The following is a 27,989-nucleotide window of genomic DNA, read 5'->3' as shown; positions in this document are numbered from 1 at the left end:
TCTCTCTTCCTGGCGTGTAGGTGTCTCCTTTCTCTCTGCATGCTCACATCCCAGAGAGAGGACCTCTCTGACATCTCTTCTTTTAAGGACACCAGTCGCATCGGATTAGAGCTCCACCTTCATGACCTAATTTACTCTTAATTACCTTCAAAGGCCTTAACTCCACACACAGCCACATTGTTGGTTAGGGCTTCAGCATATGAATGGCGGGGTGGGGGTGGGGGGTGGGGGAGGGGAGGTACACCAGCGTTCCATAGCAGGTTGTTATGGTGATAGGATGCAAGCATGGAGCTAAGGGCAATCATCTGATAATAATATAGGGATAGCTTGGGAATAAAGCTGCTTAGAGGGAATAGAACTGAGAGAAAAAATGGCGTCCTGATGATGTGGATCCAGCCACATCTTTAGCCAACGAGACTCCAAGACTTGCAGGTATGGGAGATTGTTCTTTTACTTCTACTTAAAAATGTTTGAGTTGGATTTCTGCTACTTGCAAACCAAAAGTTCTTGACTAATAGCGAGTTACTGGGAAGATAAAATGAGATTACGTGTATAAACTGCTTAACGCTGTACCTGGAGGAGGAGAGTAAGTGCTCAATGCACGCGAGCGGTTATTCTTATTACAAGTGACTGCATCAATGGCAGTGTTAAATGATTTTGGATTTTCTGAGACATCTAATGGAACCACGGAAAAACTTATCATCTGAGAACTGTTGTGAGGGTAATTTAGAGAACTCTGAGTTTTGTGGCAACTCATTTTTTGAAGGGCACAGGGTTGTTGGACAGATTGCTCCCAGCAAAAAAGAAACAGGCACAGCAGCACACAATTCATAACTTTGAGACACTGTGATTTGTCTTTTCAATGAATTGAATAGAGATATTTCAAAATGGAGAGCTAAAGTTAGAGGAGGTGATTGCCTTTGGTCTTCAAATCAGTTCAACTAAGAATGAAACGTAGAAGGCAGAGGAAGAAAAATAGGAAAATACGTAATGTTGCACCAAAGCATTTAGCTACTTGAACAAGCATAGAACGAATTTAGTGGTCTGATGTTTTGGTTTACATACTTGGTAAGATTTTATACTGACTAAAAAAAAGCTCATGACGTCAATTTGTCAAGTGTATGATTGACTTTCATTAACATCAGTGTTTTGACTTTGTTTTAATAACAGAAAATAATTATTCTTACTATTTTGCTTATGGAAACATTTTCCATCTGGATTTTTTTTTTATTAAAATTTTTTTTTAATGTTTACTTATTTTTGAAGGAGAGAGAGACAGAGCATGAATGGGAGAGGGGCAGAGAGAGAGGGAGACACAGAATCTGAAGCAGCCTCCAGGCTCTGGGCTGTCAGCACAGAGCCTGACACGGGGCTCGACCTCACAAACCGCGAGATCATGACCTGAGCTGAAGTCAGACACCCAACTGACGGAGTCACCCAGGCGCCCCATCCATCCAGATCTTTGTTAAAGAAACTAGATTTTATTTATTTATTTTTATTTGAGGGGGGAGGAGCAGAGGGGGAGTAAGAGAATCTTTTTTAAAAAAAATTTAATGTTTATTTATTTTTGAGAGAGAGAGAGAGAGACAGAGCATGAGCGGGGTAGGGGCAGAGAGTAACAGAAACACAGAATCCAAAGTAGGCTCCAGGTTCCTAGCTGTCAGCACAGAGTCCGACCTGGGGCTCAAACCCACAAGCTGTGAGATCATGACCTGAGCCGAAGTTGGGCGCCGGACCAACTGACCCAGCCAGGCACCTCAAGAGAAAGAGAATCTTAAGCATGCTCTGTGCTCAGCGTGGAGTCCAACATGGGGCTCAATCCCTCAATCCTGGGATCATGACCTGAGCCAAAATCAAGAGTCAGATGCTCAACCGACTGAGCCACCCAGGCACCCTTATATTCTATTTTAAATTTCAATTTTGAACATTATATTTCAAGATTAACTGATTTTTTCCTCTCTCTTTCACTCTCTCTGTCTTTTTTGCTTTCATTCAGTACAGGTAAAAATCCACAAAAAGGATTCTAGTATTTTCATCTACATTTTAGACAACTCTGAAATGCTTAGAGATATTAAGAAGACCGTAGTTTTCATCAAGTGAAACAAAGTGTGTGTGTGTGTGTGTGTGTGTGTGTGTGTGTGTGTGAAGGAATAAGAAGCAACTTTCAAAGCAATGAAAATGTATAATGATGTGTAGGGGTAGGGAACCCGGAATTTAATTTTTAGAAGTAACCCAGCCCCCATGTTCTCAGTCAAACTGTAGGAGGCCCTGGGCTTTAGAAAAGTCTCTGGCTTTCATAACCTCATGAATAAAAAAAAAAATAAAGCCTCAAACTGTTGCCATTTCAAGGGACAAGGAAATGTAAAACATAAAAAGTAAGCACCTGGCCAGAACAGGGATGGCTATTTTGTATCTTTATTTTTAACTGTTGACAGAATTGAAACATTCCTGAGTTATACTAATATATGTTTGCTATGGTAAGAATTTTCAGCAATATGTTCTGGATTTATTTTTGGTGTTGCTATTGGTAAGGACAGACTATGGAAACATACATGTTGGAGTGTCCTGAGTTGAAAAAGCCAACAGGGAATCGGGGGTGCTGACAGCGAGGGGCCTCGTGCCTTGAGAGCAAAACTAGAATGGTCCAGATGGAATGTTTTTGTATCAAAACTCTGTCTCAAAACTTTCAAAAATGCAAATACATGATTTTACTTTCTATTTAGTCCATTAGTAGAAAAGAGGGTGGAAGTTTGCTTTATGGTTCAGAATCTTGTACTAAATTTGTTCAAAATTTGCGGTGCAGTAATTACCAAATGGATGCTTCTCCACATTGATCTCCCTAGGGTGTCTGGGATTAAAAAAAAAAAAAAGCCCAAGGGAAGAAAAAGCTCCCTACTAATGGTGGCAAGGGAGTTTCATTCATTGCTTTCATTTACCGGACAGGGATTTCTACGGCACCTTAATAGGTCCCAAGTGCTTTAAGACGGAGGGCATAGGATATCATGGAAGACAGGCAGCATCCTTCCCCTAATGGAGTCTCCAGCATAGTGGGTAAGACAGACCAAAGATACAAAGGCCTAGAGGACACAAGAAAGGGACTTAAAAAAAAAGAAAAGAAAGAAAGGGACTTAAGTTGGTCAAATGATATGAACTGGTAGATCCTGTGGCAAACCCAAAAGAGGATATACTCACTAAAGTTCTTTAATGAAAACAAACCAAACAACCCTAACAACTGCACAGGCCATGGAATGCACTATAGACGCATTGGACCTATACATACCATTTGAGATGGATGAATGAATGAATTCATTCATTCATTCATTCATTAATGAATTACATTAAATGAATAATTGCACAAGTACTTATGTAGGTGGAAATGAGAGAGGGACCATAAAGAAAAGTGCAAGACATCATGAAGAAGTATGGTAATGGCTTTTCACTATGATTTTTGAGGAAGTTAATATTTTACTGAAGACCTGGAAGATTACTAGGAATTAGTCAGGCAGTGGGGACTGGCGAGAAAAGATTTAAACTGAGCTCAGCGGTAGAGAGTACATGATATATTATGCTTTAATGTGATTGGAGCCCAGAGAGTGAGATGGAAAAGTAGCAAGGGATGAGCTGAAATTTTGTTGGCCAATGTAAGACTGAATAGGCCATCCTGAAAATTTCAAACTTGTCCTAAAACTAATGGGAATTCATTGAAGGATTGCAAACAAAGGAGTGATTTCATCATGTAAAATGTTTTTGTAATATATACATGATTTGATATTATGACATTTTGAGCCACCTAGGCACCCCGAGAGAAAGAGAGTCTTAAGCCAGCTCTGGTTGCAGTGTATAGAATTGAACGGAGAGAGAGATCAATATCAGATGTGGCTGGAAGGGTCAGGATGCTGTTGCAGTAGTTCAAGTGAGATGTGTTGGGCTTGGACCAAAGCATTGATGGTTGAAATGGAGAGACAGTTTATCATTTGGGATTAGGAGTAGCTGTGACAGAAAGTCCCATATTAGGGTGGCTTGGGCATACATGTGTTTATTTCTCTCTCACATAATTGAAGGCTGCACATAGTCAGCCTAGAAGTAGTCTGGTGTCTTCACAAATGGCAGGTACCAGATGTTTCCATCTTGTTTGTCAACATGTGACTTCCGCCTCCTGGTCCATTATGGCTGCTCTAACTCCAGTGACGTTTTCATTCCAGCCAACATGAATGAGGAAGGGAGGAAATGGGTCTCTTTTCTTTGAGGGCATTTCTAGAAATTACACATGACACTTTTAGTTATAGTTCATTCAACAGAACTTAGTCACATGGCCGCATGTGGTTGCAAGGAGAGTTGAGAAATTAAGACAATTATTCTGGGCAAGATTATTCTGGGCAACTACAGGACCAGTTGAAAAGCCAGGATTCTGTGACTAAGGACAAAGGGAACAACAAACATGGGAGATAACCAACATCTTCTGGCACAGAAGTAGACAAAAAATTGAGAGATGTTTTGGACGTAAAATTGTGGGATTTGACGAGTAATTTAATGGAGAGAGTGGGTGACAAAAAGAGAAGAAACAAACCCAACTCCCACTTTTTTGGACATAATCAGTGCGATAAGCGGTAGTACCTTTTTGGAAATGAAGAAATGAAAGGAGGGGCAAGTTGGAAGCAAAGAATAAGAATTAATTAGCTGTTGGGAGCTTGTCTACCCTCCCTCAACATTATAGGAAAGCAATTTATTAATTATTTCGTTGTACCATTCCAGAGATGGTCTGTGGCCACACAGCCATGTGGAAGTTTACACAGATCATACACACCTATGCATACACACACCTTTTATTTTATTTTTACAAAACAGTAGTGTTCAATCACACCATCATATACCTTGAATTTTTCATGTAATATATCTTGGAGATTTTTCCATGTAAGCACATTAAGAGGTACCTTACTATTTTTAACTATCACAGAATATTCCGTTGTATGGCTACGTCATAATTTAACCAGTCCATAAATGTTTCTGGTTTTTGCCTATTATGAAAAAGGCTGTAGTGCATGTCCTTCCACATATGCCACTACCACGTGATCGAATACAACCAGGGAATAAATTCCTTTAAGTAAAATTATTGTATTCAAAGACACATGCATTCAAAATTTTGAGTTGACTATTTCCCTTCGTGGATGTTTTAGCAATTTGTGCTGCCACGGGCAACACATCAAAGTGTCTGTTTTCCTATACTCTTGACAATTCAATGTGTTAAACTCTCTGTCTTTGCCAAGGCTATATATTGAAAAATGGTACTTGGATTTGGTTTCAGTTTGCTTTTATCTTACCATGGTTGAGATAAAACATTTCATACCTTTAAAAATCAGTTTTATTTTGGGGTGCCTGGGAGGTCACTTGTAAACTTCTGACTCTTCATCTCAGCTCAGTGTTGATCTCAGGGTCCGGAGTTCAAGGCCTGTGTTGGGCTCCACACTGGGCGTGAAGCTTACTTTAAAAACAAAAATCAGTTTTATTTTCTTTTCTAAATGCCATTTTTCTATTGGATTGTTCATCTTTATTGATTTGAAGAAAATCAGTTATCTATTAAAGAGATTGCCTGTTATGTTTTGCAAATATTCTTCAGTTTGCTTATTCATTTTTTTCCTCACAGTAAATTCCTTTCTGTAAATTGATTATTACTAGTGACTTATTATTATGCTAGTTCAATATAGGTACCTTGTTGGTACTTTCAACCTTATTTTCCTTTGCATACATAATTTAACAAAAAATGTGCTCATACTGTGCATATAATTTAGGTGTCTCTCTTTATTTCCACTTAATAATGGAAATCTTTCTTTGTCATTCACTATTTTAAAAAATATTTTAATGGTTGCATTATGATTTTGCTCCTTGGAAGTACGATAATTTATTTAACCAACTCCCTTACTGTTGGGTGTTCAGGTTATTTCCAATCGTAAAAACCACTGTAAGCTACTCATTCATGGTAATTTCATTAGGCTGAAGTTCTTAAAAGAAAGCTTGTAGGTTGTAGTGTAGAAGTCGCTCCTGGCACTTCAAGGAGAGACTCCCTGGAGCTGGGGCTCCAATCTGTAGAGAACATCAAGAAGAGGCTGGAGGGCGGCAGGGATGAGGCGGGGATGCTGGGACGCGGGGACTCGGGGACTCCACCCATCTGCAGTCTCCCGCTCCAGCCCATCCAGCCATTAATGACAATGGTACGTTACCAAATCGCCATCTAAAAAGCCAATCACACTGTGAACTTCCATTAGGAACCATTCGATAATTCCAAGAGAAGGGTTGGTTCCTATTTTGGGTACCAACCTTGCAAATTATATTATGTATTATCAACTTTTTTTTTTCACCTCCCCATTCTCCTCCTAGTGAACATGAAAAGAGTTAGTAGTAGTTCAGCATCTCTCTCAGGCTATAAAAGGGGAGTGTCATTTAGCAAGAGAAGGAATGGGCATTCCCCAAAGATAAAGTGACATACTGGACCTCCTATCCTCTTTTGGCTAGTGAGGGTTAGGGTGTTTTTGGTTGTACCAGGAATAATTGCATCAGGTTAGTTATAAGCCAGACTTTGCTATTCGAAGTTCAATATGGTTAAAAGAGGTGAGTAGGATTCCAATTTGACGAGGGGTAGTATAGCGCTGGGCTGGCCTAAGCTGGAGCTACATTTCCTTTATGGTTGCATGTCAAGGTTGGCCAAAAGGGTTGCATGTCAGGGTTGGACAGGCTGCACCCTGTCCGTGTGCAAGCTCTGGACAGGGAAATGAAGCAGCCGCTATTATTCCCTGTAGGTAGTGCCTAGAGGCAGGGAGAGGCAGGTACACAGGCTGGTCTAGGGGTCTAAGCTTGTCCTTGCACTCCTCTGTTTTGCCACCAGCCCTTTTTCCTCCCCGCCTGTCCTGCCGACCGGCAGCAACCCCAGGCCCACCATCTGATGCAGAGGCAATAGCCTTCCATGGGCTTCTACACCAGCTCCCACCTATGTCCTGTTCTTACAGCTGGACGTGCTGTTCCCATGATTGCTCTGCAAATTCTCAGTTTCCCTCCACGTGACTACTTCAGGAGGACTGGACAGTGACTTTTCTCTGCTTCTCTTTCCCCTCACTCTGGACTTTCCTTCCGGGTCTCCTCCCATCATGTGTTGAGGTCTCAGTCTATAAGTTAATGGACCAGAAACTCTGGGAAGGTAGGCAAGGGTCTGCTTTGGTCACCACGATAGCCTCATAAGACATTCAATAAATCTGTGCTGACTTAACAAAGGACCTAAAACATGCACTTAGCCCCTAATAAGAACACGATACGTGTTCTACTTATTATTTATCCACTACTCAGATTCTCAAATAACAGGGTGTGACCTGAGAAGGAACATGAACAACTTGCTTTCAGTATCTGGCTTAAAGAGTTTATTAGGGAAAACTATTTTTTAATATTTGTGCAGCGTTTCAGGGTGTCCTGGGCCTCTACACTCGTGCTGGTCCCTGGAAAGTGCCAAATTGCCTCACGTGCTATAGACAGGGTGGTCTGAAACATTTTGGCTTGTACCTCACTGCTCAAGCCTACCTTCACCTTAACTCTTTGCTTTTCCTGGATTTTTGTTGTCTTCAATATGTTATGGTCAGCAGAACGTTTCCCCCCTACTTCTATAAAGTGACATGATCTTTTTAAAACACTATTTTATGCATATCTAAGTTTTTGACTCATGTCTGAGAGAACTATTTGATTTTGTTTTGGCTAAGGGTATCTTTGCCATTTTCTTTTTCTTTTTTTCCTTTTTAAAATCATTTAGCTGTAACATTCATGGAGGAGTAGATAGCACAGCACTGTGGAGTGGACATGCTGTTGGGCCGTTGTTATGAATTTATTTATTCATTTTTAAATGTTTATTTTTGAGAGAGAGAGTGCGAGAGCACAAGTGGGGGAGAGGCAGAAAGAGAGAGAGAGAGGATCTGAAGCAGGTTCTGAGCTGACAGCAGAGCGCCCCGTGTGGGGCTCGAACTCACGAACCATGAGATCATGACTGAGGCCAAAGTGGGACGCTTAACCGACTGAGCCACCCAAGTGCCCCAGTTGCTATGAATTTAAAAGAATCCATGGAAAACGCATTCTGAAGCAGGGAGTGGGGAGTAACTTCTGGGAATAGATATTCAAATGTCTTCAAGGCTTTTTATATATGAATATCCTACCTAACATGCATTTTAACAGATCATAATAGCTGTTAATAAAATATTCCGGAACTTATTCTGTGGTTTACTTCTTCCCTCAGTGTCTTGTCATGGAGAGCTCATATTTATAACCTATTTTATATTCTGCCTTAGGGACTCTAACATATTGACTGTTTTTGGCATTTGTTTGATTAGATTTAGCATTTTTTGCTTTCCTCATAATTCTTGTCTATTTGAAGTGTGTTCATCTCAATCACGTTAGAATTTCATTCCGGCCTCGTGGTCTCCTTAATATATACTCTCCCGTGAGCATGTCTTTCATGGTTTCTAAGTGTTGCATCATGCAATTCCATCATTTTTGCACTTCTTAAGCTTTTACAAATTTAATACATAAACATTTAGGCAAATAGAAAATTCTTCAAGTAAGTATATTAACACACAGCAGTGCATATAGTTCCTTTCATCTTAAATTTTATTTAAGTAGCAAAGGTTCTCCTTCATGAAACCAAAAAGTTCTCCAAGTCAGCCGAGGCAGGTCGGCATCCAGTTCCCATCTGCACCTCCCTTGATCCTCATTCCCGAAGGTACTGATGTTCATCTCTTTTAACTGTTTCCTCTATTATGTATCTTCACTTTTCTATAACATGTCTCTGACACTGTTTATTTATTTTTTATTCTTTTTTACCGTTTATTTATTTATTTTGAGAGACAGAGACAGTGTGTTTGGGGGAGGGCAGAGAGCGAGGGAGGAGAGAGAGAGAATTCCAAGCAAGCTCCGCACTTGTCAGCACAGAGACTGATGCGGGTCTTGAACTCACGAACCATGAGACCATGACCTGAGTGAAATCAAGAGTCGGACATTTAACCAACTGAGCCACCCAGGCGCCCCTCTAATACATTTCTTAATTTTTAACTTTCTGTATTTTCTAGGTCCTTCCTACTAGAGAAGAGGAATTAGTTCTCTTACCACTGTGCACATTTCTCCCCTTCTCTCATTTTCCTGATCTAGAGCTTTGTATTTTATTACATCAGCTTTCAGTGTCTATTTTGACAATGGGTTTTTCATGCTGTTCTTGTATATATTAGGATTACATCTCCTTACATATAGACCTTGTTTTCCCTTTACGATGTATCGTCTTGATTTTTCTTTGCTTAGTTTTTTCTGTGTGCCTATGACTAACCCACTTGGTCTAAACCATCTTTCCATATGTTGAAATAAAGCTATCCAATTTCTTTTTTTTCCCCTGGGAGGTCAGGGCCACATTATGACTTTTGTAGGTCTTAGCGGTTTTGCCATTGTGAGCCCCTTCTTCTATAACAAATACTAAAAATTGCATTTCATGGCTGCACTCGGATAAAGAATATAATCCAGGTTGGATTCATTATTGTATATCCACTGTTATTACATTAAATTTGGCTCTTGATTTTAGGGAAACTAAAAAGAATACATTTCTGATAGTCCCTAAATGTATCATGGGCCCGAGGTACTGTGTGGAGTGCGCCTCATGGGTAAGTTGGCCCTGCTGGAGGGTGTCTATCACTCCAAGAGCCCTGATTTCACCTTCTCCAACCTCCTTATTCTCTAGGTCCTGACATCTCCCTTCATCTTCATCCTGAAAATTCTATTCATTTCTCTCATATGTTGGATCCTCCATTTTCTGAGATTTCATGTTGGCCCCCTTACCCCCCTCTTACTTCCCCCTCATTTCAATAGAGTACATTTCAGAGGGCTCCTGATAAACGGTGTTTGGGAGATAAATTTCCATGTCAGATCAATCCTTCAATCTATCCTAATTGGCTGACAGGATAGTGTGGCTAGATATAGGATTATAGGTTGGAAATAATTCACCTCCTAAGTTATGTTTAACTATATGCAAATACATACTTACGGTAGGAATTTAAAAACATAGTTATAATTAGAAAGAAGAAAGTAAAGGTAGCCTGAAAACAACATCCTAAATTAACTACCAGCATTCACGGAGCTAGTAGACAAGGGGGTCAGGAGGGTCTCACTGTCTGATGCTCACTTGTTCCTGTTTTCAGCTCAGTTTACTGCCAACATGGGGAACTGGGGCCCTGAAGTCCAGAGTTTTGTTTGATGTACATCTCCAGAGAGTAAACCTCCCGTCTTCTGTCAGTGGGGAGCAGATATGGCCTTCTAACCACTCTGTATTCACACTTCCAGGGACTCCCCTGACTTTTCAACCACCTGTTGAAACCACCCCCCCTCCCCCAGGGTCCCTGATGCCTCCAGTTCAGAGCTTGGGAGGGGCCTGCGGCAGGAAGGAGCTTGCTCAGGGGAGCTCGGCCGCTGCTGGCTTGGGCTTTGGTTTCCCCACGTTTGCTAAAACGTCACTACTCCTACTTCTTGCTTCCAAATTGTTATTGCTGTTGTCTCCTTGCCACTTCTATGTAGCCTTGTGGTTTGACCTTTTACTCTAATCCCTTTACTATATTTCAGTGGAGTTACAGGAGGGAGTGGAGGTAAATGTCCATGTCCATTTTTCGATGGTTGGTAGGAAGTGTCTCAAAATGCTTACATTTTACTTCATTATTTAAGTGTAATCTAGTGCCCTAGATCCCTTAGAGCAAAGTAACTATTTTGCCATGTGTGTGTCTTGAGGATAACAGGGCATCAGTGCTAGACTTGGATGCTTAGTTGAGCCTTAACTGTATGCTATTCCTATATTTAAATCACAAATTTAATCTTCGATACTCATTTTCCCCACATATGTTATAAATAGCTTAAGTTTTAAAATCTATTCTTTCTTTCACACACTGACATTACATCTATGTCAAAGCAAGCTCCTTTCCAGGAATAATAGAATCTGTCTTGCTTGGAATTTAAAAATACTTTTTCAGAATACATCAGGACCTCTTTCTTCTTTTTGTTAAACATGCTTATGGCCCTCCTACACACATTAGGAAAACTGAGACTATAAAAACGATGGGAAATTTAAAAATATAAAATTTGTCATAGCTCTAGATATGAGGGTTATAAAAATAAACCTATAATCCTTTAAGTTTGTATTACCCCATGTACTCATTTTGTTTAAGGTTCTCTTATATAAGCCTATTTATGTCTTTAGTCCCAACTAACAAAATCAACTAATGTTAAGTGTCAATAATATTTATTTATGATAATATTTAAATACATGTATTTTTTATTCTAGAATCTCTTGGGTACAAGTGACAGAAACTCATCTCAAACTAACTGAAACCCAAAAGGTAATTAATGTTTTAGAATTCCTGGGAATTCTAAAAGTTTATTCAGCTCTAGATATAGCTGGATCCAGGTGGGTTCTGATGATCAGGGTTCTGATGTCCCCCCGCCCCTCTCTCTCTCTCTCTCTCTCTCTCTCTCTCTCTCTCTCTATATATATATATATATATATATATATATACATATATATATATATATATATATATATATATTTGTATGCATATACAGATACAACTAAATTACACAAAGATTTTTTTTAGAGAGAGAGAGGGACAGCATGCACGTGAGTGGGGGATTGGCAGTGGAAGAGGGAGAGAGAGAATCTCAAGTCGGCTCCATGCCTACCACGGAGCTGGATATGAGGCTCGATCTCATAATCACGAGATCATGACCTGAGCCGACATCAAAAGAGTGGGATGCTTAACCGACTGAGCCACTCAGGTGTCCCCAAACATTTCTAAAATGAAAATTGTATCATGTTGTCAATAATAGTCAAACAAGTATCTAAATGACTGTTAATTAAAGTCAATTTCTCAGGGGTTTAAGTCACTTACTAAAAGAATGGGACATTTTAATAATTTTTCTCTTGGATTTTCCTTCTGGTAGTGCGCATTAGAGCCACAGAAGGAAATCAGTCTGGTAATCTCCTAATCATAGGACATTTGCTGGGCCCCATCCGATACACTTTTTCTTATGGACAATTGTGTGTATATTGTTTTAAGCCTGCTTAGCATCCACGGGCCCTTGTAGGTTTGTTATTTCCCCAACCTTATTAGCAATAGTGGGATGCAGAGGGTGCCTCCCCCGATGGGAGAGGAAAATGACAGATGCTTCCTTCCCTAGGTTCCCTTGCAGCTACAGCATGGTCAGGTGACTTGCATTGACTTGGAAACAGGAGCCAGGGACTCAAAGAGGTAGGGACCGGGAGCCTCCACTTGGACTGGGTTCCTAGGGCAGTCGTGGCCGTGGGGCCGGGGTGGGATGCAGGGTACAGTGCTGGAGGGGTGGATGGTGCAAGCTGTAGAGTCTTTGCCTCGCTGGTGGTGGTAGGGATGTCCACACCTGATGAGTTGTGCCATGCGGTAGTGGGCATTGATCCGGTGTTTCGTAGAACCTGACTCTCCATGCACACGGGCGATTTGGTGATCCGCTCAGTATCATGGTCATAAACCCCTTTTTTGCCGAAATCAATCTGAGTTGGTTTCTGTTGCTTACAGCTGAGACCATGAACCGACGGGCCTCCTCCTCCTCTGTGATGTGTCTCCTTTAGCTCCATACTTCACAGTCTGCATCTTAGATGACTTCTTTTGGCCTCTGCTACTTGGCCCTTCTGATACTAGCTGGAAGAGGGGGTCTGGGAGAAGAGATAGGAGAGGATGGAAGGCCATACTGGGCCTGGGAGGCAGACAGCCCTGCAGGAGGCCCCTGGGAAATCAAGCCCCGAGGGCTAATTCAGCAGGTACAAGCTGCCAGTCACAGGGCCATGTTCCTCTTCACCTTTGCTTCCACGACCCTGGTCCAATCCACCATCTCCACTCACCTGGATCATGGCAATATTTCCTGGTACTTCCCCACTTCTGCCCTGGTCCCCTAAACACTTTAGCAGACACAGGGATCCCACTGAAACATCAGTCAGCTTATGTCAATTCTCTGTGAAAACTCTAGTGTCTCCCGATTCCTCTCAGATGAAGTCTTACAGAGTCCCTTCCCCCACCCAAATATTCTTTTACTTTCTGTTCGATCCTCAGGAGAAACTAAGTGCTGGAGGGACGCTGGGTGGGGTGGGGCCCTGGCTGGGGTGCCCCAGGAGCCAGGCCATGCCCTCCTGGACCTGTTGGAGCATGGGGGAAGTTCCACAGCGCAGGAGTAGGCAGGGCGGGGAAGGGGAGCCCTAGATCTGAGCCTTATTTCTCAAGGACAGAAACAGCCGAGAAATAACTTGAGGGATGCAGCAGCCACCAGCCGGCGGCCATAACCATCCATTCCAACACCAGGAGCGAGGCTAGCAGACCGGGGGCCTCGGTGGCCGCTGGCCTACGGCCTCCAGCGCGCACAGTGAGGCCTTCCTTTTGCACCGGGAGGCTCCCCACTGTCCCCGGTTGCTGGTGTCGCCGCCACACGCAGGGAAGGAGGCGACGGGGCCGCCCAGCTGGGCTCCCTCAGCCTCGTGCGCTCTCACTGGCGCCGTGTCTGTCCCCCCGCAGGGCCGCCTGCCCTCCGCGCAAGGCGGCAGAGACGACGCGGCGGAGGAGCAGTGTCCCCGGACTGCGGTGTGGCAGTCCCGTCCCGGCGGCCGCCTCCCGAAGCAGCTGGGGGCTGGGGGGCGGCGGAGCTGTCACTTGTGTCACCTCCGTTCTGTACCGCGCAGGGGTCCTTCCCGCGGTGTCACCAGCTCCGCGGCCGCGCCAGGAGCGAGGGGGGGGTCTTCCCCTTTCAGGTTCTTTCAGGTTCCAACCGGCCACACTCGGACAAAGGTTCCTCCTGGAGGTTTGAGGCCACCGGGACCTGCTGGGGGGCCGTGCTGGACGGTGGCTCCTCGCGGGGGACTCGGCAAGGGCGCAGCCCAGAGGCCTGCCTGGGCCTTGGGTTCCTGCAGGGGCCCTGCGGGACGGTGGCGGTGGCGGAAGTGGAAAGCCTCCGCCCGGGGCCCCGGCTGGCTTAGGTTGTCTTGGCCGTTCTGCATGGAGGCCTGGCCCAGGCCGCTCTCTCCCAAAGTGAGGAATTCCTGCCCTGATTCCTGCTGGTGGAGAGGTTGGTGACAGGGTAGGGGGGACAGGGTGGTCTTCCTCTCAGGCGGGTTGGCAGAGACCCCTGTGCGTCCCTCGGAGGTAGGGACAGGAGCCGCTGTTGGTTAGATCAGCTGAAGGCTCAGGCTTCAGGGCGGGAGGTCGCCCTCGGGTCTCTCACCCCCCCGGGAGCAGGTAGGTGGCCATCACCTCATTGCACTTCTGGCCTGTGAGTGAGTCCCGGGTCTCTCCTTCCAGGTGTAACCCACGGGCACCCCGAATTCAGCCGGCCCAGGTCCTTGTAGTCACAGAGGGGCTCCACCTGGGCCTTCAGGCCCTCAGATTCATGACCCACAGTAACCCACGGAGTCTTCCTAGTATCCCCCACCTGCCCCTCTTACCGGGTGGCAAAGAGCAACTTCTCCAGCAGATTTCCACCTTCCACGGGCTAGAATGGAAGGTGCTCTGTTCTGCTCAGCACCGGCTGGCATAGCTCCTTGGAGCTCTGTCCCTCAAGAGGCAGGAATGTGTTGGCCCGTGTGTGTTGAAGGACTCCCTGGACGAGCGGGGGCCGGCACACGGGGGGCTGCCACAGAAGGCATCCGGCTTGTTGGAAAAGGTGAGCTTGTTGCTGAAGCCGGAGTTGGCAGTCGCGATACTCATACCTGCATCTAAGGGCAGGTTTTCTGCCTTTAAGTCTCTATGGACAGCGCCTGTCATACTTAGTGACAGGCACGGACCCCTGGAGACAGTCTGCGCAGAGGATGCTATGTGATGGAATCTGCCTTCAGCCTCTTCTCTCTCTTACTGCCGTGGGCCACCGGGTGCTCGAACACCTCTCCTCCACCAGTGCCCCTCCTCACGAGGCCGGCAGTTCCGCAGCCACTTTAAGTGTTTTGCCGTGTGGAGGTGATCTGCCCTTCATGAGTCCTGCTTTGCGGGGTAGTCTCTGGAGGCTGGCGGAGTTCTGTGGGGTCTCAGCAGTGATCTTCACGGCCATCGTTTTCCCGGTCAGGATGTGCTGGGCCAGCCTCACCACAGCCCCGTTACCCTGGCCAATGGCTTGAGGACACTGTTGTCTGAGTCTCTCCTCGGCAGAGGTGACTGAGAGGCCCCGCAGCATGTTGGACCTAAGGCCGCACTTGGAGTCAAGGTGTCCTAAGGTCGGCTCACATTTGGGAAAAGCTGGTGAGAAGGTTGGTCCAGATCAACTCAAAAGAAAACCAGTTCGAAGTTCTCCTGGGGAGCTGATCTTGGTAATGGAGTCAAAATGCAATGTCAGACGAGCCCTCCCCTCTCCAAAACCCAAAACCAAAACTGAACAGATACAAACGAATTTAAAAAGAAAAAAAATGACGTAAAAGGAAAAATAAATGGAGAAGAGTAGAAATAAAAGAATAAAAAGGAATAAGGATGAGGAAAAAAGAATAGAGAAAAAAGGGAAAAACTAATGAACAAAAAAGAAAACTCACAATGCCGAGGAGGAAAAAGCTAAGGTTGATTAATGTCTCCAGGTCACTGAAAAGCAGCTTCCTGAGCCAGAAGGAATAGAAGGAATGGTAACCTAGGCCCAGACAGAAATTTAGTTGGTTGCTAGAATCCCCGAACAGTAGCTCCGTATGAGGTCATAGGAAGAAATGAACCTAGTGTGGCTGAGGACCTTCCACAGTGATTTATTCCCTTTGGGCTCAAGATCCTCTACTCTTCAAAAAAATTATTGAGGATGCAAAGAGCTTTTTGCTTATGTAGGTTACAGAGATCAGTATTTACTGTATTAGAAATTAAAACCTGCAGGATGATCCATTGGCCTTTTCATATCTAGCTTGAAAAGCTGTAATAATTTTTGGCTTTTGAAGAGTTCATAACGTCTACACTTAGCAACATTCAATCTCTTTTTCTTTGAACTCTGAGCAGTTTGGTCTCAAAATGATGCCACAACTTAACTGGCATCATGACCTTGTGTAAAAATACTCTGTGAGATAAGATACAATCAGGTACCTTACCAACATCTGTAATGCTGAGGGGAAGGTGGCTATCATCATAGTTTCCTTTCTTGTTTACGGTTCTGCCCCATTTCTTGGGAGTAAAAACTTGCCATGTCCATTTCCGCGTCTTTAACCACTGAGGCTGCAACTTTGAGCTGAGAAGGCACGTCTTCTGCTCTTTTTCCGGCAACACCCCCCCTGCCCTGCAGCATAGGATGCATGATAGGGGCATCTGCACGTTGGCCATGTCACTACTATCTTGGAGGAGGGAACCAAAATGGCCCTACGTGATTTTTCAAAAACATTTTATTGAAGCATAATATACCGAAAAATGCACACCTCATCAAGGTGCCGCTTGGTAGCTGTTCACAAACTGAATGCAGGTACTTAACTAGCATCCAGATCAGGAAACAGGACATTATCAGCTCTTCCCCAATCTCCCATGCTCCTTTTCAGTCACTTTCTCCACAGTGGTAAGCAACAACCTGTCCTCTACCAGCACAGATTCGTTTTGCTTGTTGTTGATCTTTACATACATGGAATCACAGTATTCTTTGGGTCTGCTTCCTTTGCTCACTATTTTTTTTTTGTGAGATTCATATATATGGTTTATTTTGTTATTTTAAATGCTTTTTTGTAGCCCATTGTTTATCCATTTTGCTGTTACTGGGCATTTGGGTAGTTCTCAGTTTTTTGTTTTTTTTTTTAACTGAGTTGAATCCTCAGCAACCTTTTTTTTTTTTTTTAAGTTTATTTATTTTTGAGACAGAGAGAGACAGAGCATGAATGGGGGAGGGTCAGAGAGAGAGGGAGACACAGAATCGGAAGCAGGCTCCAGGCTCTGAGCCATCAGCCCAGAGCCCGATGCGGGGCTCGAACTCACAGACTGCGAGATCGTGACCTGAGCTGAAGTCGGCGCTTAACCGACTAAGCCACCCAGGCGCCCCAGTTTTCAGTTTTTTAAGCACAGTGCTGCTGTGAGCATTCTTGTTCCAGTCTTTGGTGAACATTTACAGGGTTTTCTGTTGGATATATACCTACAAATGGAATTGATTGCTTCAAGGTTATGCATATGTTGGGTGTTAGTAGACCCTGCAATTTGTAGCAACTTACACATCCTCAATGCTAATTCCTAGCATTGCCTGCCTTTTAATTTTAATCTTTCTGTGGGTGTGTGATGGTGTAGCATTGTGGTTTTAATTTGCATTTTCTTGACGATTAATGAAGTCGAGCACCTACTTCAATAAGCATCATATGCTTATTGGCCATTTACTTCTCTGTGAAGTGCTTGTTCCTGTCTTCTGCCCATTTTTCTGTTGGGTTACCTGCATTTTTCTTACTGGTTTGTAGGTATTCTTCGTTTTGGGGGGTATGGATTCTTGGCTGGATGTGGCCATGCCTCTACTTCCTCTCCGGTCCACGCATCCCATCTCTGTTAACTTTTTGGTGGCACCTTCTACTTTAATCAGTTGCTCATGCCTTTCCAGCAAATGGACTTCTTCCTTTGAACATGCCCTACCAGGCACACTGCCACCTCAGTGCTCTGCACTAGACCCTGCCTGGAATGTTCTTCCCCTAGAGAGCCTCATAGCCCCCTCCCCTGCACTGCTCCGGTGTCATCTTCTTAGCAAGGTCTTCTCCAATATACCGGTTTGATCTTGCAAGCTGTGTAGCAAGACCTATCTGCCACCCCCATCCATTGCTTTCTTTCTTTTTTAAAAACTTTGTGTTCTGTAAAATTTTAAGCCTACCCCAAATTAGAAATATTAGTATAAAGGCCCTTCACATATGTATCATCTAGCATCAATAATTATCAACACTTTTTGCAATCTTACTCTATCCATAATCAGCCTAAATCTTTAATAGATAAATACCTGTTTTTTTGGAACATAGACATCATGCCGTCATCCAGTCTAACAACATCAATAGTATCGCAACACCAGTCCATATTCAAATTTCCCATTTGTCTCAAAGACGTCTTGTTACCGTTGATGTGTTTAAATGAAGATCTAAATAAGGTGTACATGTTGCTTTATTTTTTCCATAGTAATATCACCATTCAAAATACTATGTATTTTGCTTGTTTGCTAATTTTCTGTTTTCCTCCCATTAGAATATCGACCCCATTTGAGCAGTTATTCTTGTCTGTTTTGTTCTTTGCTAGATCTCCAGCACCTAGAACAGTTCCTGGTACCTAGTAGACATAAAATAAATGTTTGTAGAATGAATGAGTGAAGGTAATTGGCAACATGGACGTAATAGCCCAAAGGGTATGCTGTGTCACCAAGGTCAAATCTGTTACTTTACCTCTCTAAAACTTTGGGCAACTTTACTTTTTGGGGGCAGCAACTTTTCTGAGCCTCATTTTCTTATCTGTAAAATGGGATTAACAGCACCAACCGTATAGGATTTTAAGAATTAGGCAAAAATAAGTGTATAGTGGCAGCTAATATACTCTCAATAGAGCTACTATTTTTATTTTTCCGTCTTTGTCAGGCATTTCTAGGAGGCAAAAGCAGGTGAAAGAGGTGTAGTAAAGAACTTGCCTTGCTCAAAGACAAGTCTGGCCTTGGTCCCTGGTTCCTGGGAGGTAACCTCTAAACTCTTGGAATTTTCCAAGTGCCAGGAATGTCTTTTTTATTTATAGTGGCCTCTTAGGTCACACTTGATAGTTTATGCTAACGAGGTGATGCATGGTGGGTCCCTTGGGCCACATGTTATCAACCCTACCTCTGGGGTTGGGGAAAGAGCTGAATGCTGAGTTAAACGCCATGGCTCATCAATAATACCTGCAGATAAAGCTCCCATAATAACTCTAGGCACTGCAGACTAGGTGAATTTCCCTGGTTGGCGATGCTCCATGTGTATGGTCACACACTGGTGATGGGAAGGTAATATGTCTTGAGGGCAATGGAAAGCTTTGTGTTTAGGAACCTTCTAGACTCTTCTCTATGTGTTTCCTTGTTTGGCTGACTTTCACTGGTATCCTTTCTCGGTAATAAACTCTAGCCATGACTATTGCAGCTTTCAGCCCGTTCTGTGAATCCTTTGAATGCATGATGGAGACGGAGGGTGGTTTTGGGAACCCCCGGAATTTGTGGTTGGTGTCAGAAGTGAGAAAAGTCATGGAAACCATGGCCTCTTAACTTCGTAGGTGGACTCTATCTTTGCAGGTAGTGTCAGAAGTTTGAGGGAGACTTGGCAACTCTGAAGGTCTATCCCCTCAAGCCTCCCATTTGGGCCAACAGCAAGTAGTTGGTGCCAAGAGAAGTGGGATTCAGTAGAATGACCCTGACTCACCGAAACACGTGGTTTGGAGAGAGAAAGGGTGAGAGGGCAAGGCTTGACACACTTTTGATTCCTGGACGGCGGGGTCATCCATGGTATGGACTGGCAGCTCTCATCAGTTACTGGAACTAAACGTTATCAATGGAAATTAGAAATGATGGATGCAGCTTCCAGGGAGTTAGCTCACTGGTTGCATAAGAAAATGCACAGGACATGAGAGAAAAGCAGAACATACTGTTCTTTGGTTATTGTTATTTATACTAGCTAAGATAAAAGTAGTAGAGAGTAGGGGCGAACCCTGAAGACCAGGTGTAGATTTTGGCTGCTCTGAGCCTCTGTCTCCAGCCTCAGGGCCCTTACCAGTGGGTAAAGTAAAAAAGAAAAGCAGAAGAAAGTTTGGGGTAGATTCTGACACTGAACAAACCTTGCATCCTGGCCTGTCCATGCTATGGCCTCTGGCCTCAGAGCTCTGCCACACAGTCAAGTTAAAATGAAAGTTAAGAGAAAGTGTTGGGAGTAACTCCCCAAAGCCGGGCAAGCTTGAAGTAGTGAAAATAGCCACCACAGTAATTGCTCTGCGTACAGAGGAGACAGGTTTCATTTTACTTCTCTGAGTCCCTAGGAAGTTCAGAACTTAGTCTAAAGTCCGATCCAAAACGTTGCTCTTGGTGTATTAGAAAGAATGCTAGACTTGGTGTCCAGAGATCTGGTTTTAAATCCTATCTTCAGCGTTTATTATCTGTTTGACTTTGGAATTTGTATTTGTCTGTTTGGGCTGCTGAACAGAATACCAATGACCGGGTGGCTTAAACAACAGAAATGTATTTTCTCACAGCTCTGGAGGCTGGAAGTCCAAGATTAGGGTTGGTTTCTGGTGAGACCTCTCTTCCTGGCTGCTTTCTCACTGTGTCCTCAACTGGCTTTCTTCTTTGTGTGTGAAGTGAGGGAGAGAGAGACAGAAAGTGAGTGAGAGAGAGAGAGAGAGAGAGAGAGAGAGACCTGGTGTCTCTTCCTCTTCTTAGAAAGACACCATTCCTGGATGATTAGACCCCACCTTATGACCTCATTCAACCCTAACTACTTCCTTAGAGGCTCTATTTCCAAATATGCTTACATTAGGCGTTAGAACTTCAACACATGAATCTGGGAGGTATACAATTCAGACCATTACTGAAATGCTCCTTAATTTTAATTTCCTCACATGTACCTTGCTGGCACGCAGCTCTGAAGATCAAATAAGATGTATGTAGGAGATACTCCTACGTGATTTTTAAATGTGTATCAATTTATTTTTTAGATCTCGGCTACGCACTAGACTGTTGAAAGGAGGGGGGAGTTATTGAACTGAATTCAGAACTTATTTGAGCAGGTTGAATAGATTACATAATGCTTCTAAGTTGATTTTCAGCATTTGTGAAGAACATGCAGGATCTTTGGGTAAAAGAAAACATTTGCTTCCTGGGTTTGTATGCACTCATTTCAGAACGGGCACACATGGTTAAGGAAGCCGCTTTTAGTCATGACCGGTGGGAGTGGACATCACCAGAAAGTGACTGATGTCACAGAACTTCGAAACCTATGAAGTGCAACACAGCCATACAGCATTCTTTGTTCTGAAATGTATTTATACGCTGCATCTCTCTCCAAAAGGCTTTGAAGTCGTTTCCCAAAAAGTCTAAAAAACGTATTTGGCAGCTTCAGTGTTGTGTGGCTTATTGACATCAATCATGGAGTAATGGGGCCAGAATCTTCAGTTATTTGTCGTTTGTGTGACTGTGAGAACACGCCACAGCCAATTAAAAGAACTTTTAGGTGGCAGTTGGCCTGACACTCTTCACGCAAACCTGACATATCGAACCTAGACTGTGTACGCAAACAACTTTATATTCTGTGCAAACGACATCCACCACACAATCCAGACAATTCTCACCATGTGAAAAGCATGGAATCACGTGGTGGTACAAAAACCCTGATGGTATTTTACAGCAAACATTAGGTGTGTGCTCACCAGTTTGAGCCACCTGTCCGTGCGCGTAAGGCCATTGGAGGAACCAGTAAGGAACGGAGGGGCTTCTAAGTAAGAAGGCATTGGAAAGAAACTATTATAGGATTTGGGTTTGGTGTTTTTAATTTTTTTTTAAGTTTATTTTGAGAGAGACAGAGAGAGCGAGCCGGGGAGGGGCAGAGAGAGAGGGAGAGAGAAAATCCCAAGCAGGCTCTGAACTGTTAGCGTGGAGCCCCAGGCAGGGCTCAAAATCACGAACCGTGAGATCATGACCTGGGCTGAAAGCAAGAGTTGGGTGTTTAACAGACTGAGACACCCAAGTGGCCCAGGATTTGGGGTTTTTTAAAAGGTGATTTTGTAGAGGGTTGAGGGAAGTAGGAGTTTCCTTTGGATTGGATGTCAGGAAGCAGGGGTAATTCTATGGAAAAAAGAAGCAGGAGAGAGGCCATTAAGGGATGGGCTGGAGCGGAGAAGGAAAACAGACTTTGGGGAGCAAAGAGTATATCTTGTCCATTTAAGTGGGGGCAGTGGGCATGCAGCAGGCGTTTATCTGGGGTGGATGGTTTGTGGAGACGGTTGTGGGAAGAAAAGCCTAAGCATTTGGTTGAGGCCAGATCATAGAAGGTCTCGAATGTCGGAGATGGGGAGCCATCGAAGATGTTTGGAGGGAGAGCGAAGAAATCACAAGAAATGTTAACAGAGACTCACAGCCAACAACCAATCCCGATGTTCCTCACAGGGCTCTCATACTACTTTGACCATCAGTTACAGTAAGAAATACATTTTCTGGTGAAACCCAGTACGTGCACGCACTCACATACACGCATGTGCCTGAAACTCATCAAGGTTTAGCCGTGTTGTGTGAGCTGTGCTGTTCTCCACTCCACTCTGCTACGCATCACCCTCTCTACTCTCCCCCATTCTATTCTGCTTCACGCTGGTTTTTATCCTCTAAATTAATTTGTATTCTTACTAAGGAATGGCCCGAGGTTTGAAAAATATTGTTTTAAGGAGATGAATCAGTGTGGCGAGGGGAAATAGGAGCAGGAAGGCTGTTAATAGGAAGAGCAGCAGTTCATTTACCAACAAATTCGTTAATTCATTCCTTCCACAAACACTTATTAAGTCTCTACTGCACACCAGGCATGAAGATACAAAGATACCCAGACCCAGTGCTACCCTTGAAGAGTTCGTGGTCAGTGGGGGAGACGGGTAGCCAATTCACTGTTCAAGTCTTTAATGGGTATAAGAAACTATCTCGGGATGATCTACCTGAGGGAAATAGGGAAGGTTCTCCAGAGGAAGGGTGCTTGAGGTGGTTCTTGAAGACTGAGTTTGCCAAGGGGATAACGGAGTGCATCTTAAGGGAAAGGATAGTGTGACAATGACAAGGACATTTGAAAGTACAAAGTGTGATCTGGGTAGGGTTTATTTATTTATGTAGCAAATAAAAATAGCGTGTATTCAGTTAAATTTGAATTTCAGATAAATTTCAGTGAATAATTTTTAGCATAAATATATCTCCTTGACCTGGAAGAGGCAAGACTTTCTATGTGGCTGGAACATGGTGGGTGTGGGGAAGTGGTAAAGGGGGATCTGGGGGTGGATTGGGATCACGTTGTGAAATGTTATGAAAGAATAAGAATCTCCCCTGTAGACTCATGCTCACACTGAAGGCTAATTTGAGAATAATTATAGAATGCTTGAAAAGAAATTAACAAATACACACAGAGCGATATGTAACCCTTGAGTCCTTAGCTTATTAGCAATAAGGGTAGGATCCCAGTGTGTGGGCGGAATGGTTATTAATTATTAATGATTATTAATTGCACTTGAGTAATTCTTTCTCACTTTCCATCCTGCTGATTTTAATTTCTTCTAAGATGCCTTTGTCCCGGTGCTTAGTTGAGAAGAGGAAATGAACCATTTTGCCATGTATACTGATTTCTTATTATAGTCCAGCCTGAAGCCACATTTTGGTTGTTAACAGTAATGGAGTGAATTACACGTGCGTGATCAACCAAATGAGTCTTTGCTCAGTTTAAGCAATTTTCCAGTGTAATAGACACACGGTGTCTATCTCTCATCCTGCCCCTTGCACTCCCCACCCCGCTCATTTGTGGAAATGGCTCTCCTTCCTCATCCACATTTCACAATGTCATAGGGACGGCCCCTGGGGGGCCAGTGAAGGCACCTGCCCCACGTTGGAGCAGGCGGAGTTTAGTCTCTCTTGTGGTTGTACCTAGAACTTTAAACTCAGGAGCTCACAATAATCAAGTGGTTTGTAGACCTGGATGGGAAAACTACCTCTCTCTTTTTGTGAACTTCTGACTGAAATTTAGCATTTCCTTCAGTTACGGATGTAGCAACAGACCTAGTAGTAGGAGCAGAATCCATGACTTTGTCACAATAGACTCCATAGACGTAGTCATGTTACATCACAGTTGTTGCAAGTTTCTCAAAATATCATTTATGCTTCCTGCTACTTTGAAATTATGGTAATAATCAGATCCTGCCTTGTAATGCATTAATAAGGACACACATATTGGCCAAAATGTTTTTGATAACAACTCTGCATCAAGCACATTGCCTGCCCCATGTGAAGAATGAATGAATGGATGAATAAATGAATGAATGAATGGATGAATATTAACTGATGTCTTACCACCAGCTCAACCACCATCACTGGTCTAAGCTCTCGTATATCTCACTTCAATTCCAGCCTCGGAAGGCAAAGTAGACATTTAATAAATAATGGTCAAATTAAATGGACTTATCTACCTTCATTGCTTCTTTTGCATGTGATTACATGTTAGAGAAATTCACAGCTTTATAAGAACCATTAACTTGTTTATAGATTCACTTCCGCATTCATCTGTCAAATATATACCTACCGGTTACTCTGCCTTGGTCTCTCTGTGCAGGTAGTTTGTGTGGGAAGAAGTCTTTACATTCTGTTTCTTCACGCTTCATCTCTCTCGGTCTTATTTCTATTAACTCCAGAAAACTCAGGGAAGTGCTGCCATCTGTTTCTAGCATCCTGCTCTAAGCCTCAGCGTGCTGGTGAAGCTTAAAAACAAACCAGGCTTTGCCCACAGTGTTGATTTTACAGGGTAGGGTCACTTTCAGAGACTGAAGTACCCACTTTGTTGGTTATCTGGGATTTAAGTGTCTTTTGCATACTCGTCTTTGTATTGCTTCCAAGTGGAAGACTGGCCAGGTGAGAAGCCATTCTGCAGTGGGCTGAACAGTGGCCGCTAAAAGATAGATCCAGGTCCTAACCTCTAGTGCCTGTGAATGCGACTTTATTTGGAAATAGAATCTTTGCACTTGTAATTAAACTTATAGAATCTCAAGGTGAGATCATTCTGGACTTAGGGTGGCCCTAAATCCAATGACAGTGTCCTTTAAGTGACATGAGAAAACTCAGACACACACAGGGAAGAAGGCCATATGAAGACGGAAGCAGAGATTGGAGACATGCAGCCACAAGGAATGCCAGGAGCCACCAGGAGCTGGAAGAGGCAAGGAAGGATTCTTCCCTAGGGCCTCCAGAGGGGGTGTGGCCTTGCAGACACCTTTATTTTGGACTTCTGGCCTCCAGAATTTTGAGAGAATAAATTTCTGTTTTAAGCCACCAGATCTGTGGTAATAATTGGGACACTAGTACATTTGTCTCCACTGGACACAGTGGAGAGTACCAAACCAGTACTCAGCCAGTCCTATGGTTTGGGTCACAGATACTGCTACGGTCTGAATGTTTGTGTCCCCCCACTCCTCTCCCTGGAAATTCAAGTATTGAAATCCTAACCCCCCACTGTGATGGTTTTGGAAAGTGGGGAAGCTGAGAGAAGATGCCATCAGGCAGATGAGCATGGCTATTGAATGAGTCATCAAGGCATCACCAAGGGATGCCTCGGAACAATGGGAGGCAATCTTTATTAAAGACGTGTGACTTGAGTCCTGCAGACCTTGGAGAGCAGGAGGCTTTTCAGTGGCTGGTTGCAAGGGGAGGGTGGAGCCTGGGGAGAGCGTCCCTCCCTCCCCCAGTCCCAGCCACTAGAAAAGTTCAGGGGGTGTTCAGGCAACAGGGTAACCCCCAGCCCTTTCCCAGTTGGAGCGGAGGTTTGGTGCAAACAGCGGAAATGCAGAGAGCAGTATTATGAGACCATGAAGAAGGGAGGAGAGCTAAGAGAAGAGATGAGGCCCCTGGAGGCCAAGAGCAGCACCAGGGAGGCGGTGGTGTTGGGGTATGCAGGTGGTTGGGTGGGAGCTATCTCACCAAACCAGTCCTCTCCAGGAGAGAGACTTCTCCCAGTCCCGCTGGAGTGTATCTTCCCCTCCCCAACAAATCTGGGGGCTCCCCTAGGCGGCAGAGCGAGAGTGGTGGGGAGGCCCGAGGCGGGGCTGTTTGCTTTAGCAAACAGCGGAGCTGCGTGCTAGTGAATCTTGAGAAGGATTAATGCTGCAAATTAAATTAAAATTAGGAAACACACAAACTGAAACAAGACCTTTTAATTTGTAGCCCCAAATAGGCAAACTGCTCTGTTCAGGCAATTAAGCAGCTGCGATGGTGAGCGGCAGCAAAACGCTGGAGCCGCGCTAATTAGAACTAAGGTTAATGAATCCAGGAGGTTAAAGCAGGCTGTTAGGAAGTGGACTTGCTCGGCAGTTCTCCCACTCTGCACCCTCCTGGCAGCCAGGACCCCCCTTCCTGGTGGCGGCTGGCACACCAGAATGCCACAGCCTCTCCCCTTTCCCCTCAGCAGGGCGCGCAGGGAAGGGTGAGGCTGGGACAAGATCATTCACTGGCTTTCCAAGAGGCGCCTGGGGTGACCGTTGCAAAGGCAGCTCTAACGGACGTTAGAGCTGGAGAGTGGAGGGCGCCAACGGGACGCCCCACGAGGGGGCGTGCTCCGCCAACTCACCTGCCCTAGGGAGCCTGCCTGCCCTGGCAGGTCCCCTTTCCTCCTCCATCGGGGGCCTTTGCACCCTCTTCATCAGTGAGTGCTATCAACAATGACACCGTATTTTTCCTTTTGTGTTTCTTATTTGGAAAGGGATACACAGAAAACTTGGGAAATACAGAAAATCACCAAGAAAATAACTGCCCACAGTGCCTGGACTTTGCAATTCCTCTGTTAGCATTTTGGTATGTAATGAGTTGATTTTTTTATTTTTTTAATTAAAGTAACAGCTGGCATCAGAATTCCTCTTTGGCGTGAAATTCTTTCTTTTTCAGAGAAAAATAAACTGATACATTTTCTGGATTCAGCGTGGAAGAACATCTTGTCCCTTGGAATAGGAAGGAGAGGGGGTGTGGGGGCTGGGTGTCCTCTGACCAAAGGGTTTTGGAAGTGGGGGGAAGCTGGATGAGGGAGAGGCTTATGTTGCACTGTGTGAATGGATATTTTGGGGGTGCTGTGAAGAGGTGTTAATTTCACTTCTAGACCCAAACAAGCAGCATAAACCTGAGGGTGGGGGAGGCGGCAGCTCAGGGGACCAAGAGCACTGATGCCCACCGGCAGCTGCAGAAGTCTTTGGCAGGCTTCTGGACCTCCACAGACTGGGGAAGAATGACAGGGTGAGTCAACTGTATCTAGGAATTGGGGAAGGGGAAACATCCAGCTGCTTGCCTTTCCCTCCGAGGGATTTAATTCTGGATCTTATGTTTTAAGTTCACCAATAGTGAAATCAAGAAATGCTAGGCACCCCACCCTCCGTGGCAGTAAAGGAAGAACCCCAGGCCCCCCTCCTCTTTCTCTCAGAGGTCTCCTGGGTGGCTCCAGGCATGCCGTGTGCCCTCCAAAACTTGTGAGTAATACGCCTTGATTTTTCAGTTTCCTGATGGTTATCGCTGAACTTGTCTTGGAATCATAACAAGAACTGGAAGGGCTGGTCCAGCCACCACACTGGCTCTGGGGGGCTCCCTACAAGTGGTACCGGCCCCGGTGAGTGCCCGCAGGCATTTCTAGCCAATAGCATCATTATCTACAGGCTGAGACTGACCCAAAATGATAGTTGTTATATCACATATATAGTTTTTATCCTGTTATAATTTTTCCTACTTTATATTCTTGAACAGTCCCCTGTCCATTAAAAATGTGTGTGTGTACGTACACTTACACACACACCTACATATGTGTATACGTGCAATAAATATATGTGTGTAAACATATATATACATGAAACTTAAAATGTTTAAAAACTGCAATATTCCATCATTTAGATGAACTGCGGATCCCTGTATTTGAATGTTGAGGGTATTTTTCTTTCTTTTTTTTAATGTTATTTTTGAGAGGGAGAGAAGGGGGGGAGAGAGAGAGAGAGAGAGAGAGCGAGCGCACATGCATGTGTGAGCAGGGGAGGGGTGGAGAGGGAGGGAGACGGAGAATCCCAAGCAGGTTGCATGCTATCAGCACAGAGACCAATGCACTTCACAAACAGTGAGGTCATGACCTGAGCCGAAATCAAGAGTCAGATGCTTAACCAACTGAGCCACCCAGGCGCCCCGAGGGTGTTTTTCTATGGCAAAGACCTCCCCACCTGATTTTGAATTCAGGGGGCTGAGCATTCATTTCTGAATGATCTTCCACAGCT

At 44.3% G+C, this 27,989-nt stretch overlaps 1 long non-coding RNA gene across 1 annotated transcript; it reads left to right on the top strand.

Annotated features, from left to right (window-relative positions):
* Window positions 1-315: 315 nt before the first annotated feature.
* LOC132684579 (uncharacterized) lies at window positions 316-27,197 on the top strand. The gene is made up of 4 exons (XR_009612733.2): window positions 316-432; window positions 12,229-12,299; window positions 26,450-26,541; window positions 26,632-27,197. It is a non-coding gene; the product is annotated as an uncharacterized LOC132684579 (long non-coding RNA).
* The last annotated feature ends 792 nt before the right edge of the window (window positions 27,198-27,989 follow it).

Source organism: Panthera onca, chromosome D2 (assembly GCF_046562875.1).
Source record: "Panthera onca isolate mPanOnc1 chromosome D2, mPanOnc1 haplotype 2, whole genome shotgun sequence".
NCBI classification, from domain to species: Eukaryota; Metazoa; Chordata; class Mammalia; order Carnivora; family Felidae; genus Panthera; species Panthera onca.
This window is presented reverse-complemented; position numbering and strand designations above follow the sequence as displayed.